Here is a 17036-nt window from a genome sequence, read left to right on the forward strand (position 1 = left end):
ACATTTTAAAGTGTAATTCTATTATTGCAATTGGATCATGAACATAAGCAATTGAAATTAATTTCCATAGGGTATGATGTGGGCACTATTACAAAAAGTGTTTGCCTTCTCCATTTTGAGATAACCTTAAGCAAGACAGCTTTAATTTTCAGGTTTTGTCAAGAAAATAATTTTGGCACAAGATTCTATTTTTTTTTTCTATACATACATTAGTTCTTAACAGAAACAAAGAAAAGGAGACCAGCCACACTTGCCAATGTTTTCAACACTGCACAACCATTCTTCTAAGAAAAGGGGAAATAGATGCTGCCAAAGGGGTACGGTGTTTTAAAATAATTTAATAGCAACTCTTAAGCTCAAGGGCACTGTTTTATTCATCATTGACAAGAATAGCAAGTGGTGAGTCATGAGTCTTTTCTGAAATTCATTCACTCACTTTACGTGCCTCTCTTTTTAGCTGCCAAACTTGCAATACCATCTGCTTTCAGCCTTCAGTAACTCTAGCTGCCTCCAGCTAAGACAAAAGCCATGAATATTTAACACCTGCAAACAGAAGCAGTAGATGGCTCACGACCTAAGATTGGTGGAAATTTGGAATCCTCCATCCCTAGATGCAGCCAAGGACCCGTGTGACAAATTCAGTAAACACAGAAGGAGATTGTGGTGACTTCTCAGGGTGAAGGTCCACGTTCAGCAGCACTCCTGCCTCGGGATGCACTTACCTTTCCTGCCTGGTGTCTCCTCCTGTACAATCCTTTTTCGGACCCTGACCCAGACAGAAAAGGGGGAAAGAGAAAAAAAGAAAGAAAAGGAAGAAGAAAAGGAAAAGGAAAAGGAAAAGGGAAAGGGAAAGGGAAAGGGAAAGGGAAAGGGAAAGAAAGGAAAGGGAAGGAAAGGGAATGGAAAAGGGAAGGAAAAGGAGAAAAGAAAAGGAGTGTTCCCATCCCATAAATTTCCTAGCCTCCAATGCAGAAAGGGACTACAGAGAGCAGTACCAGGAAGCCAGAAATCACAAGTGACAAATAGCAATACTTAAGCCAGGCTCTTTCACCAGACCATTTCTCAATCCAGCTTAATCGGATACAGCATTTGAGTACAGACTGAGAGAAAAGGCCTGAAAAAGACAGACCAGAGTGATAACGGACAATTTAAAAATACTTGAACAACTTCAGTCTTTGACATTTTAGGTAAAATTATAATTTCTTTTATTTACTTATTTATTGATGAACTGATACACTAAATCTGTTAAACCTATTCACAATTATTTAATGTGAGGGTAAGTAAAATAAAATGCCAAAGGATTGGCCAAAGATGAAATACTATAAGAGTTATATGGATTCTTCCCCAATAAAAATGGGCCCAAAACCTGGGCTCTCTCAAAAAGATTTTCCTTTTCCCACAGCACCACTTGAAAAACTGAAAGGAAGAAAAAAAGTGACATAACCATATCTGCTCATATCTTTTCAATTTCTGGCCTCTTTTCACTACTGAAAGAAGAAATTTCTGTTCCATAAATTTGATTCTTTTTCATTTGGTTTCTATGGAGATTATGGATATTTTTTTGAATAGTCTTGTAGAAAAATTTTAATATTTTTCTAAAGCACCAGGAATGCTAACTGTGGAAAAAGAATAGGAAATAAATTCTGTGAACGGTTCTCTATACTTTAAAGTGCATAAATCAATTTAGCACAAGCTTCATGGTGATGCATGATGAGGCAATTCTGATGGAATAAGTTATGCAAATGACCTTTAGTGATATTTTGGAAAGTAATTTGCAAAACATAGTCCATACACTGTACCTCTTCTCTTTCTCTCATTTGCTTCTGTTATTGAAGTGCAGCCAAGTGTTTTCTTAACCATTCTTAACTGCAGCAGTTAAGAAATAGTTTCCTAGACTGCTCTGGAAAGGCAGGAATTTGGGCAGTATTTATGAGAAGAAAATCAAAACATTTTTAACTCAAAATATAGACCTCTCTTGCTAAAACTGTACATCAGAGTTGCAGGCATTCTTCTGTGGTGAATTATTTAGAAACGACAGCAAAAAGAGGTCCATATAGCACTCTTCAGAAACATAAGTGAAACAAAAGTCATGTATTTTAATGCTCAGCAGAAACTGGCTATCTGGAATTTTAAAAGCCTCAGTGGTTGATAATAATTTTGTTGCACCAGGAAACAAGATAAGTCAACCTCCAAGGTAACTAGTACAAAGAGGAGGAAAAGGAAAAGGATCACTTGTCCACAGAAATTTTAAATTTATGGCACTTGAAATTCAGTCAATTTTGTAAAATTTCAAGTTTCATGCATCTATGATACCTGACCTAAATGCTGGTCTAATTGCTTAATTTTAATGCTTTTTTAAAATTTATTTACCCATGTGTGATAAGAAATTATGTAATGGGTTAGGGCTTATATTAAAACATTGCTCATTTATTGTCATGACCTTTACTCTTGCTATTCCTAACAGTCAATTTCTGTTCAACAATTTGTTAATTACCATTTAGAATTTTGCCAGTCTTTACTATCAGGGGCTAAAGCCTCCATGTTTATTTGCTGGTTCTTTATGCTGGTACATGAAACCGTTCTTTAATCAGTTATATCAGCTCTTTCCCTCCCCACCACACCTCTCTAGAGGTTCCATAATGATCTGAAACTCAGAAAGAAGAAGTTTTCGTTTCCTTGCTGATCCTCATATGGTTTCAGATTCCTAACATCTGCTTTCTCCTAATCCTCATGCTCTAGGCTTTTAGAAAAGGTGGCTACGAAGGCTAAAACCACATTTGTCAGAATGAGTGTAAAATTTCTTAACACTGATAAAAGTAAATAATTTACCGGCTACTTCATTGCTCTACAAACTGCCACTGTAAAGAACAGAGGAAAAAAAGAAACTGAATGAAAAGAACCTTGAATGTATTTTCTGGCTTTATTTTGAAACCAAGCTTGTTCACTTGTTTTTCTTGTTAGAAGGGAAATTCATTTCACTTACTACTCTCACTGCCAAAATCCTAAGGCTCTGCCACCATTTTCACAAGGGTGTTTTCTTCATCAAGCACAAAGGATTACACGGTGATTGTCCTTACCAGGTATAACGAAACATTTGCGCTACTGTTTTTGAGGGTAAAAATTGGTCAGTTAGTTGTTTTGGTGCATTACATAGAAAAGGAAAACCACTAATTTAATTTTCAGTTTTCTGATTTTTTCCCCTTCTAGGATGTAACAGGCTCTTCATTGAAGAAATTTTGATGATACAACATAAATGGAAAATACAATGTCAGAATGGATTTGTTTTTTATTTCTAAAATTAATTTTAACTCTGTTTATTCAACATCCTTTTCAAGATTGTTTTCACATTAGGTTCTTACTGTGGAGGTTGAATTTTATAGAGATATTCCAAGAGCATACAAATTTAACTGCATTTCCTTAGTACTCAGATCAGAGTGCTCCTTGTATTGGTTCCTACTAGCCAGAATGCTGTTTTCTGACAGTAGTGTATTTTAATTATCCTGTCTGATTTTTTTCCAGTACTTTCAATAGGCTCAATAAGTCATGAGTCAAGGTGTCTTTCCAGAGTGGGACTTTGCTTTTTTTAATGCGTACCTAAGACGTCACTAGCATCTCAACATGCTCAATCCCTGAAAAAAGAAATTCCTTCTGACTCCTCATGCCATCTGCATTCTTTGAGGGCTTGCAAGAGTTTCAATGTCATACTAATAAAAGGAAATTTTAGCACAGCTGTGACAGCAACAAAATCACCTGTAAGACATCTATCACCAAGTGGTCCCCTAGCATTACTCTCCAGGTGTCAGTGAAACTATCCAACCAGAGAATTTTGCCCAGGCTACAGCTGCCAAATCTTTTTTTTTTTTTTTTCCAAATTCCTTTCTTACTTTCTTGATTCAGAAAAGAAACAGTCAGAAAATGTGGAACAATTAAAAATTATCTGCAAACAACAATTGAGATCTGTTTTCAGATCACAACAAAAACACCTAAGGAGAAGAAATGGCTGCTTGCCATTTGTTTCCATTTTGGAAGTTCCATTTTCCATTTTTTGTTTCAGCCTCCTCTAGAGTCCATCTGCATACATCAAAATTAGATGCATCTGCACACAATTTATTGCTTGGAGATTTTTTTTGGGCAACGTATGCAAAAGGCATGTAATACATATCCGGTACACTTACCATTTTAAAATAAACAGCAAGTTTAATGTTTCTTTTCACATTGTTTTGATTATTCAGTTTAAGGAGAAAAATAATGCCTTTCTTTCAAAGTCTGACCACAATAAGGGTTACAATTTTAATATCAAAATGAGGGGATTTCATAGCTGTCTCAGCCTAATGGAATGCTAAATATCTTTGGAGGCAAGACATGGAAAAATTACATCAGTGTAAGATTTGCTTCTATATTATCATTCTAGCATTGTCTGGAAAAATTTGTGTTCTATTTACAGACACAAATACTGCACTGATTGTGGATATTTTTGCTGCTTGTAAAACTACAGTGTAGTTTTCATTTCTTCTCCTGATCTATTTAAAATTAAGTAATGTTTAGGAGTTTTGTTTTGTTTTGTTTTGTTTTTCTTTATGGAAAAGACACCAGAAGATTATTATATCAAATAATGTATGGGAAAAAATAAAATAGAATACTTAGTGTTGCATATGGAATGCCTGGTCATCAGCTTCAAAATTTGCCACTAACCTAAAACATGCATATGTTCTACCTACACAGGGTACCTATCTACATTTTCAGAAATAATAATCCACCACAAAGCACATGAGGCAAAGTACAAAGTAGGTTAAATGATCCATTAGTGAAAGATATTTTTGGATATATTGTGTTCTTTTCAGCTCACAGACTATGACTACCACCAAAGAATTTCTGCTAGAGAATCACTGTGAAGGCTGTCTGTATGGCAGTGTTTGTATGGAATGCTATCTACTTTGTGAGAAAATTGCTAATATAACACTTAGGTAAATATAATAAAGTGAAGCATACACATAAAGACTACACAAATGGTGAAGGTATCATAACTGACTCATTTAACTGGCATTATTATTCTATATGTGTTTTGTGTTCATGGGTCTTCAAACGCCTTTTTTTATCCTTTCCTATAACTACAGTGTGAACACAGACTACTTGCATTTTGGTTTTAAATTTACTGTAAGCCCCAAAAAAGGACCATGGATAATGGTAATACCTGGGTCTAAAAGGGATAAAATGTATCATTTTATTTACTTCTAACCACTTCATCATCTCTGTGGCATTCCTATTGTTTGCATGATAGAAAGAAGCAAAATTGTCAACATTAGTTTACATGCCAGATAATAAAAGAGTAAAGTAAGAAATTACTACTTGTAGCAGTACCAGGACTTATCCTCAAAAGGCAGATAGTTAAGAGAACTTTAAACAAAATGATCCAGCATGCCAACAGAATAATGGAGTATTTTTAAAAACTGAAGTACAAGTAAAACATGCAGAAACTAGAGATCAAAAAGTGGCACTTGGCAATGAGACCAAATTATTGTTTAGCTGCAAGGTTAACATATTTTCAATATTTTCTTATACATTGTGTTTCTAAGCTATTAAAGTTATTATGACAATATAAATTTTGTCAAAAGGTCAGCATTTATCTTAATTTTTAATTTTATTTTTATCTTACTTTATGGCTTGCAATTATCTCTTTCATAATTCTGTATTTGTCCTAACCATGGTGCACCCATTCAACAACACAAGTGGTTTTACATCTGCAGTAACAAGATTTTCTGGGGGCTTGTGCCTGCTTCTGGGAACCAAGTTGCTCCAACTGCAAGAGCACATTCATCAATTTGTGAACATCATCAATAGTAGGGAGACAGATACATTTCTGAAGATCACCTCTGCTGGCCTTATCACACACTCTCTTCTAGACAATTTATTACATTACTCAGTGGAAGACCTTTTAGATTTTTCCTCGTTCTGTGGAACACCCAGTTTTCTTGGTTTGGATTAATCAGTCAGATTAATCTTCTCTTCACATCTATCCTCTGAGCTTGCTTTGAGGAGTTTTCTTTAGCTATCAGGTTTCCTTGAAAAAAATTCTAAAAGATTAGCAATTAAGCATATTTTACAGCTGTGGCCAGAAGCGTCTCAGAGCAACAGAGCAAGATTGTTGGACATGGTATTAATATACTAATACTGAAGAATTTGTATCACTCTTTCCTAAAGATAATAGGATTTGTACTTTAACTGTGATATGGTATGTTTGAAAAGACTTCTGCACAAAAGAATGTGCACCTTTTTGGTGCAGAGGAATACATGAATATCATCTGCCCGAAGAGTATGACTTTTGTAACTTATCTCTGTCATTGCTCAGGGATTTGATGGAGAGGACTCCCAGGAAAGCACCAGAACTCCAGCAGTTATTTGGCGAGTGTTTCCTAATGCTTTCAAAACTGTGAAAACTCTGAGTACAGTTCAGACAGGAGTGAGAGAGACCAGAGTTAACTATCAGTGCCTTTATAATATTACTTATTATAAAAAAGAAAATCTGAATTTGCTTCAGCAGCTGAACCAAAAAGTCTTGACAGGGACATGGTGAATGGGAGACATGCAGTAGAAATCTAGATCTGTGACTGAGATTAATATTCAGTGTGGGATTAAAGAGACAGCAAAAAGGCTGTCAGCTAGGCAACAAAACAGAATAGCCCAATAACCATCAATGAATATATGCAAGATGTTCTGTTTAAGTGTATTTCCTTGTTTATGATGAATACTGTTTAATACCAATCACTTTATTTAAAAGCTGAAACCATGGTAACTGAAACAGAGACTCTACTCTTTCTAATTTGCTTTTTGCAGTGTTGAAAATACCTAACCAAGATTCTGTTTTGCAGAAGTAATTACCTGGAATAATTTCCAAACTTTTGTTATGGAGTATGGCTACAGAACTCATTGGTTACACTAAATTTACAAGGAAAATGAATTGTGAAATGAGACATTAAACAGAGAAATGCAGAAAAAAAAAATCAATAATGGTTTACAACAATAATTGTTAAGTTACAGTTATTTTACTTTGTAACTTTCCTTTTACATTGTAAATTCCTGGAAAAAAATACCAAAGTAAATGCATAAAACCTAATTTGATGCAAGAAGAAACACAATGTACCAGATAGTTTAAATTAGACAATTAATTTAAATTTCAGTCGATAGGAAAAAAAGGCATAATGTAAACCAACATTTCCATTGTATGTCCCCAATTTTGTTAATATATTATTTTTCTACATATGAGGACTACCTTGAAATTATTAAATGCTAAAGAAAATGAGAATGCTATGTACAATATACCAGGTGTTATGATTTCTAACTATCACTACTATTTGTCAGTCATATGAGTATAAAAGTGTTTAGAGACATAAACCAATTTATTTTTATTTAGAAAAAAATCCAAGAGACATGTCCATATAGCATTTCTTCCATTTGATTCTCATTCTTTGGAAAAGCATCTACAGAATTTAGTTAACCATGCTTCTGTGTCAAGAACTTTCATTTTAAATATTTGCCTTCAAAATGTTGCAACTGTGTCCACATTGCATCTTCCATGAAAATTTGATAAAACTATAATTGTAATTCAATCATCATGTTTTCCAAAGGAACTATATCCATACTTGAAATTTCCCAACCAAAATTCAAATAAGACTTATCCATTCCCTAAAAACATTTTTTCTTTGCATTGCATCTCCAGGCCAAAGTTTGTTTTGCCTTAAATTTTCAAAACTAGTCTTTCTATTTATTTGTTAAGCCTCCTGCCTTGGCAAAGGGCTTGGGAGAATCCATTTATGGCAACACATCTGTGGGGGGTTTTGTTGTTGTTTGTTTGTTTGTTTGGGTTTTGTGTGTGTTCTTGTTAGTTTTTTTATTAGGTTTGGGGATTTTTTTGTTGTTTTAGGGGTTTTTTGTTTGTTTCGGTTTTGGGGGTTTTTTTGTTAAAAATTTCAGGATATCCAAGAACTGATTCTTCAGTAGTTCAGATCAGAGTCTTTTCAGTTGCTTCTGGGCTTGTAGATTATGAGGAAGTGCCTCTTCCTTATCACAGTAACTGAACATGAATTTCACCACAGGCCTCTGGGGGACCACCTTTGACTTCTCTACAAGTACAGAAACCTAAAATCCCCTTCCCTAAACAGCACCACCTCCCTCTTTATCATTATTTTAATATACTTTAATGTTTTTCATTTTTGTAAAGCAATTTAAAGCAACGTATCTATTTTTCTTGTGTTTTTGAATCAATAATAATTTGCTCTTCTTTGCTTTTAGCCATCTAAATTTCCTCTGACTTCCTTTTACTTTTTCTTACAGCAAATTCTTGGGTTTTTTACTTCTCCATAAATGTTATTCATATTAAAATTTACTTCCTTAAAAATCTAATTATGACTTATCTTTCTGCTTTTATACATGTATATATGTACCATTCCTTAAACTCATCTATAAACCTATGTGTTTCCATTGTTGCTGTTATTTTTGAGATTCAGTTTCAGAAAGATGTCCTGAGGCATTCACAAATGTCTCTCTATGTTTCTAATATACCTTTAGAAACAGAATTTGTGTTGGGTACTTGACTTAATTTTCTGCAGCATATTATTCTCCCCACAGCCCTATGCTTTGACTTCTTTTTCATGAGATTCTACTCATCAGATCATTATTCTTAAATCCTTAATCTTTATAAATATTTAATCCTTATTGTACAGTTCTCAACACTTGTTTTCCTGGTGAAAACAGAATGATATTACCTGTTCAACATGGATCATCATTTCCATTTTTAGATTTTTCTGAGGTTTGTTTTTCCTCTCATTAGTAAAGATTTTCTTCAAGAAATTTTCTCCTGATAGGTTTCATGCCTTATACGTTTTAAAATATTGATCATCAACTTAGTTATTTTCTAGCAGATATTTGTGGAACCAGAGCACCTCCTGTAACTTTGAAGTCCTGGTTTTCTATACTTTTCTAAAGAAACTGCAAATCCCTAGTTTTGTTACGAGTACCAAATCATGGTCATGACATTATTCCTGCTGTTTTCTTCTTTACCTCCAGAAATTCAGAAAAACTGCCTCTCATCCTTCCCTGAACACACAGAGGAAAAACAAAGCACCTACAGACCAAACTAAATAATATTATCTATATTTTGAAAGTCGTACCAGGTTTGACAGTATGAACTTTGTCATAAAATTCATTAACAGGAGTAATTTGATCCAAAATTTTAAAACCACACCTCAAGCTGAGACGTTACAGTTATTAAAAAGGTGTGATCAGCAAACTCCTTCAAACAAAATAACAATACCAAGGCCAGTGAAAGCATGGAGGACCAAGACTACAAAACATTTTTCTGCTAAGTGGTGTTATCAAAACATTTTTTAACAGAAAAATCAATGTAACCTTTACAACAAATTAGAATAAATGTGCTTAGCATGTTTCTTTTGAAGAGGAAATGTTGCCACTGTGTCTAGACTTCATCCATTTCAGGAAAATTGGTTCGAAATTACTGTTATATCATCATGAAAAAATATTTTCAAGTCAATATGCAGTAGCAGAAGTACAACTTTATCATTGCAGCACCATTTTTTAATCCAGAATCCTTTCATCTGGTTTACAATGTACCTCCAGAAGCAGTGGAAGAACAATGGAACAGCTTACGAATAGAGCAACAAAGATATCCAGATCTCAGAAATATACAGGGTGTATGTGGTTATGTTAAACCACTAATTTTTCATTGCATTGTCTCTGCTTGTCCTGTTGATGCAGGGGGAGAGATGAAGTGACTTGGTGTCTGCTTGGTGACTAGTCAAGCTCAACCCAACACACTGAATTAAATCCTTTTGTAGTTAGAATACCAACACTAATTTTCTCAGCAGGTATTGCAGGCTTAATTTCAGGTTAAGCCTCTGAACATCCTTTTACTTTTGAGACATCCTGAAGACCAGGACCTTTCTCTCCGATCCCTTGGTTTTTGTTCCTTGGCTAGTTTTTCTCATTATGTGAAGGAGCCAGAGAAATGTGTGCTGAGTGGGAACAATTGAATTGACATTAAAGCGTTCCCAAGGGACAATGCTGTTCCTGAGTATCTGGTATATAGGGCCCATTGCAAACAGAACTACCACCTAAGTTCATAAATCACAATCTCACACTAGTGAGGAAGTACAACCACGTTGTAAATTACTACAGTTACCATTGGTAAATATTGGTTATATGACAGTAAAATAGTATCTATCTGTTTTATAAGAATATGATGCTACTACACAGAAGTTACATTTTTCGCATTCCAAAAACTGTGGTCTGTTAGAAAACCAACATTTCAGAAAGCAAAAGGGGTCTGAATCTTGACCAATGCACTGGAAACATTGAAACAGCCTATATGCTTGCAACAAGGGGAAAGATTTATACTGCATGGTAAATAAAAATATGGTTAATCGGCATTTATTGTCAAGTAATTCCTTCCAGAGTAACTCAGCCTTCATCATACTGACTCAAGAATAGAGAATAGACAGGAGAAAGGAATGCTAGTGATAGTAGACATAATATACCACTCAATACTGAAATCAGTAGATCTCTTAAAGGCTTGTTGCAAAACAGAGGCGCTGATACAGAACATAAGGTGCACTGTAATTTCTAACAATAAAAGTGTGTAAAAAAAGCATTTAGTTAGCACTGACAGAACAAAATGGCACTGCTGAGGAAAAAAACAAGCGTACACAAGTCAAAGAAATGCCCAAGCATCCTTACCAATCTTCAAAGAATAAAGAATATGATTATTCAGAATACCTAATGTCAGTGAAAATTAAGGAGGATCAGAAGTTGAATTCTAGCGTGTTAAAATACACCTGGTGAAACACAGGGAAGTCATCCGAAACTACTCCGAACAAAATTGTTTCATAGCTGCAGCACAAAGCCCAGTTCTTAGCATTAAAGGGATGCAAAATCATTAGAGTCAAGTTTGCATTTTTTCCCTTTTCTGTTCAGAAATACCCAGCAATGCAGGAGAACCTTACATGAGACAGAGATGATCAAACACACAGTAAGTGTAACTAAGGTTCCTCTTTTCTTGTCTTTCTTAAAAAGAGAGGTTTGGTGCTAGCTGCTCTCACAGCTGTCTCCTATTGATGCCACTATTGCTCCCTTGGGCCTGAGAGTCCTGTGAGTTGCATTACCCCTTTCAACTGCAGCTGAAACACTCAAGGAGGCTGCCTTGGAGGAGTGGCAGTGTGGGTCTGCTGCAGAACCCTGTCAGCATCTCTAGGAATGTATTTATGATTAAATGAAATAAACGATGAGTGTCATATTAAATCCTGACCCACTCACACAATCCAATTTTCAGCAGCAGTTCTGATTTCAGGTTCTCCCTAGACATCTTAATTCTCTGAAGTGTGTGTATTTTTGATAGGACAGGCGCGTGGTCTCAGGCACTGATCTAAGGCAAACACCGAAAACCGGGGGTTTTTTAGAATGTATTTGATTAAACTCTACTCTTGCAAAATATTAGCAAGTGAGTCAGCATAATGGCTTCAGACTGCCTATCCATTCAGAAGTTTTGCTGTAATAGACTCTGAGTGCTCAAATGGAAATAGTTAAAGGGAAATAGATTATAGGGGCAGTTTGTAAAGAAGGTATCATTCTCAACCACTTATGAATGAAAGTGCAGTACACATGTTGAATATTTTTTCTGATGTGTATCAGGACAGGAGTGGATTTACAACTTTTTCAAGATTAGCAGAATGAAAAGAAGCATGTCTTCATAGAGTAAAGGCTGAGCATTTTGTTTCTAACCACGAGCTCCCATTTATATTTTTCTTGTACACACTTTCTAATATTTGTATAAATCCTGAAAGCATCTGAAAGCTTATATTAGCTAGAAAGTTCATAATGGATTGAAAGATTTAATATCTGCTATCAGAATCGAGCTTATTGAACTCTAGCTTTGGACTCCTTAAAAATGCTAATAAGTGTCTCAAAAATACATTGCAACAGGCAAGTGCAACAGAAGTACTTGGTGTTGTTGAGTTCATTGTTGATGCTTAGGTTTAGCTGAGAAAAAAATAATATTGCTGTGTAATATTATTGCCAATTATATGCCAATTATGCAAGTTAATATATCACTGTATTAAAAAATATATATACAGAGTATTCAGACAAATGTCTGTATATATGAACCAAAGCAAAGATATTTTTAAAAAATTATTAATTTCTATCCTTTTCCTTTGTGGCATCGGTTTATCAAATACTGTAACATGAAGAATAAAACTATCACGATGTACGCAGTGATATTAACTCTCTATTAACTTCCGGCAGTGTCAAGCAAATCACTCTTGCCTTTCTTTTTTACAAGCTTTTTATTTTTCATAAGATTTATGGTTAGCTAAATGTTGATTAGTTCTTTCATTACTTTGTATTGACATACTGAAATCTCTTTGTAAATCTGACATTTGTAAATTCACATTTCTATTGGCAACAGATGAAAATTTTCTTCTAGACTAATTATATCACCACTAATACTGAGAAAGAAGGCAGAGAAGCAACTCATTTTGAAACTCCAGTATTCCTGAGTTAATGTAAAGCCATCTACTTTCTGCAGGTGTTAAGAATGATAAAGGGGTTATAGTTCTTCTATATGCACTGCTTTTATTCCCATTTATGTGTTCAGTTATAGCTGCCAATCAATTTCAGTCACAAATCTCTAATACTATACCATGAAAATAGGCTGTATAAATCTGAGCAGAGATTTCTACATGCTTATCTACATACCATTATTTTAAAAAAATTAAAACATGAATGTGTATGTTAAATTTTAATTGGGTGAATTCCTTAGCAAAGTCTACATCTACTGAGCTGCACAAAGCTGAATTCTTCCAATATTGATTGCCTTTGTTCCTAATGCATTTACTTTTAATAAATTAATTCTATTTTTTAAACTTCCACTAATAAAATGTTTCAATATATAAAGCTATTTCTTGAATATACATTCAATGCAAAGTCATTTGTGACTGTGAATAGGAATTCAGCTATTAAATTTCAGCATACTGGGTACATTTCACAAATTACAGAAAGACATCTCCTGCTGTTCTTAAGAGTAGCATAATAACAGTGACAGCCACAATACAGATTACAGGACTGTGGCTGAAAAGCTACTTCCTAGTTCCTTACTGTGGGATGTTTATAAAAGTCAGGGGAGAAAAACAGAAAGGAAAATACATAAGTGTTCAAATTCCTGGGGTGTAAAAATCTGGCGCAATGATATTGGTTGCAACACAGGCAGTGCCACAAACTGATTTAAACATGACATACTTCATATGTTATTCCCCATTTGCATATATTTCATTAATGCAGTGAAGGGATTAGTGAGAAACACATACTGGAAAGAAGGATATTGTTTCTCAGACTGGGTACCTTGATTCTGCATTCTGGACCTTTCTGGCATACAGGGAGAGGTGAAGAAGTATCCTACCTCTATTTAAAAAAGATCAGGGGGAAGAGATATGAATGGACTAAATTCAAGACCAAGTTAGCAAAAAAAATAAGATTTAGAAATAAGTAACTTGCATTCATTCCTTCCATCAACATAATGGGGGTTTTTTCCTTCTCCTGTCATGCCATGCCAGGTTTGGTGGCAAGGACTCCATATACTGGGAGATGCTTGAGGGTTCTAGAAAGAGATGGCTGGCCCCAGAATCCTGGGGTATGAATATTTTAAAAACATTAAAAACATGCTGCAGTATGAATATTTTAAAAACATTAAAGTATTTGTCCATGGAGTTAATGCTGTGAAGTAACACAGATAAAAACAGATGCCTATGCTAAAAACTGAAATCTGAAATCCACATCAGAATCACAAGACATAAACAGCAGATTTTAAGCATGATAGGTAAAAGTTAGAAAGACCTCTCAACCACCACTGATTTACTACCCATGCCCAAAAACCACAAAGGCAGCAATAGTAAATGGCATCCCTTATTAACTGATATATGTTACAGGAATCCTAATCACATAGATTAAATTCCAGAATGCATTGTTTGGGATGTTTCCATTTTTCTTCAGTGTAGTTTGAGACTTTATCACAATCTTAATCAGTTCTTGAAGTATCCTCTCTCTACTGTAAATTATTTACTCTCAAAATGGAGGTAAAACTGGGCTGATATGGGGTCAAAACCTCATGCTATCTTCAGAATCATAATTCTGCTCTCCTGAGAGACTTTCTTTCTCGGCACAAACATTGCGCATTAACATATATTGGCACATTACTTTCCCCAGGCTTGTTTTAGCCCATTTTCTTATTTCCCTCCTCCTTCTTCTTTTGTACTTCTTATTTCTGTTGCTTTCTAAACAGATGGGCACTGTAACTCTCTGTGTGCTCCAGTGGGCTGAGAAAGATGAACTCCTGGAACAGTGTTTAAACTCCCTTAATCTAACAGGTGTTGAACTGAAGAGTTCCATTAGCCACAACCTCTGGCTCCTTTGAGAACTAACAGGTCTTGCTTCCCTAAAAACCTTCTTGCCTGTCTGCCTGCACAGTCCATGCAGCCATATTCCAGCTCAGGTGGGTACCTACAAAAGCCTGGTAGATTAGCCAGTATGGCAGGAATCCACTGCTACAAAGGATTTTGTTTAATTTTTTCACATTCATTTCTCAGCTAGGGCATCCTACAGACACTTCACTGGACACTCAAAACTAAATTAATGTCATCACAGCCAAGTTCCTTCTGTTTTCAAAGTTCTAGACTGTAGATAAAATGAATGCAGTCAGCACATAGCTCTTCTGTGCAAGTATTTGACTTCTTAATGCAAGAGAACAAAGAGACTGTTACATCTTGTCAATAGGGAGAAAATAAATGGAGCTTGCACAAAAAGTGCATTGCCTTAAGTTCAATCACCCTCTTCTTTACAAGAAAACTGAAAAGGACAGCAACAAGAAATAATATTTTTCAACTACAGAGTCTTTTTCTTTTAAAAATTAATGTGGATGGGAAAGGACAAATGAACCAAAAGGAATACCGTGTTTCAACTTCTTTTTATTTTTTATTCTTTTACTAACAAAGACATAACTTTCTGTAAGTTTTAAAAATAAATCTCAGGAAGGTGTCCCATACTTCCTTCTCTCTGAGGCAAAGGGCCAATTTAGCTTTCATCTAACAGTAAAATCTCTCCCAAAGGATTTATATGTGACAAAACCCTCGTTATCTTTACTGGGAAAACAAGAGAAGTGTGTTTACATTCCTTCAAGCTAGTGACAGATCAGGAAAAAATATTTTCCTTCCCATTATCTCCCACTATAAAGCCCATTATAAGGCTTTATCCATTCAAAATTATAACTTTCAGAGAGAAATTCAAATCTCTCTTGGTATGCATCATTTTTCCACAGCTGTACTTATTCTGCAGTCAAATAAAAAGGGCTAGTATTCAACAGTTGCTCCTTGGAGACTTAATCCTACTTAATCAAATAATTATCATCACATCAAAAAATTCTTTTCCTTGGCCCCACCTTAGACACTCTGTTTCATATTCTAGTTTGTAATACATAAATATTCATTAAATATTAATGAATTTCGTATTCATATTCCAGCTTGATTTAAGGAGAGTGTATTTTGACTGTTACAAGTCAAAATACAAGTTACAAGAACATATTTATATCCCACTATATACTATACCCTACTGTATATATTATTTTATGTCCTACTATATTTTCATGAATGCTGAACTTTTTCTCAACTACCTGTTTTTCAGAATAGGTAGTTATTTAGATACAAGATATGTTTAGAAAAGCTGATATGTCTTAATACAATTTCTTTTCCTCCCTCTGCAATTTATTAGAGCTCACAGGTATTTTTGGTTAGATTAGGAGACACCAGCAACTAGGATTTTCCTTTTGGCTTCTTCCAAGGCCCAGTTCACTGTACAGTCTGTAAACTGCTTGCCATCACAGTTCCCTAAGTATAAGGCATAGCAGTGAAATATTGAAATATCCTTCTGTACAGTTAGATGGCCTGGAGTCATCACTGGTAATTAGATAGGAATTTAACACCTACAGTCTCTGGGTTATGCTATACCATTTGATGCTGCAAACACATTATAGGAAATACCTCTTACTGTGAATGGATATGGCTGGAGTTTAGGTTTGGGGTTTTCTTCTTCCCATTCAACAGTATATAATCAGTTTAACCATATGTCACAATTTGGCTAAAACAGACAACAGCAATCTTATCTGAAATGGATGTAGTTTTCAACTGCTTCCAGTCTGCTTCTCACTATGATTGCAGCCAGCAGTGATTTTAGTGCTTTGTTCCCATGAGAGCAATTCCAGGAGCAAATGACTCTCTGTAGAATATCAAGCTTTTTGTTCTAATTTCTAAGACTATAAAAATTGCATATGCACAGCATGGCTCCAAGAACTTTGAAATATGAAGACAGATATATGATAGGTAGAGATAGATAGATAGATAGATAGATAGATAGATAGATAGAGATAGATAGAGATAGATAGATAGATAGATATAGATAGATAGATAGATAGATAGATAGATAGATAGATAGAAAGAAAGATAGAAAGATAAACAAATAGATATACACGCATAATGATTTTATAATCAGACTAATACTTGGCAATTACAAAATTATTTTTGTACCTAAGCAGTGACTAGATCCTGCTACACCAAAAAAGTCCAGAAAAATCTCAGCACAGGTGGAAGATCTGCAGTATTTCATGGGATTACTATAGACTATATCTCTGCCTATAGTCCTGACGCTGAAGAAAGTTTCTGAGCAGCTCACACTCTTGCCAGATCCTAATTGCTTCACCTTGGCTTGAGATGTTGTAAATCTAATCTAAAAATGAAGTTACAATGTATGATCATGTAAATGACAATAAATGGAAGTAAAAACAGAAGCTCCAGTAGGCAATTAATCCATTTCTCCTAGGTGTCTCCTGGATGTCCAATTTAGGATAAATGGAATTTTTCTTTGGAGGTTCTACTTTCTTTTTAATATCTACCAAGAAACTCTAAATCACAAGTTCAGGATTTTTTTAA

Source organism: Melozone crissalis, unplaced genomic scaffold, assembly GCF_028551555.1.
Source record: "Melozone crissalis strain CALT ecotype California unplaced genomic scaffold, PUWL_Pcris_2 ptg000005l_1, whole genome shotgun sequence".
Lineage (NCBI taxonomy): Eukaryota > Metazoa > Chordata > Aves > Passeriformes > Passerellidae > Melozone > Melozone crissalis.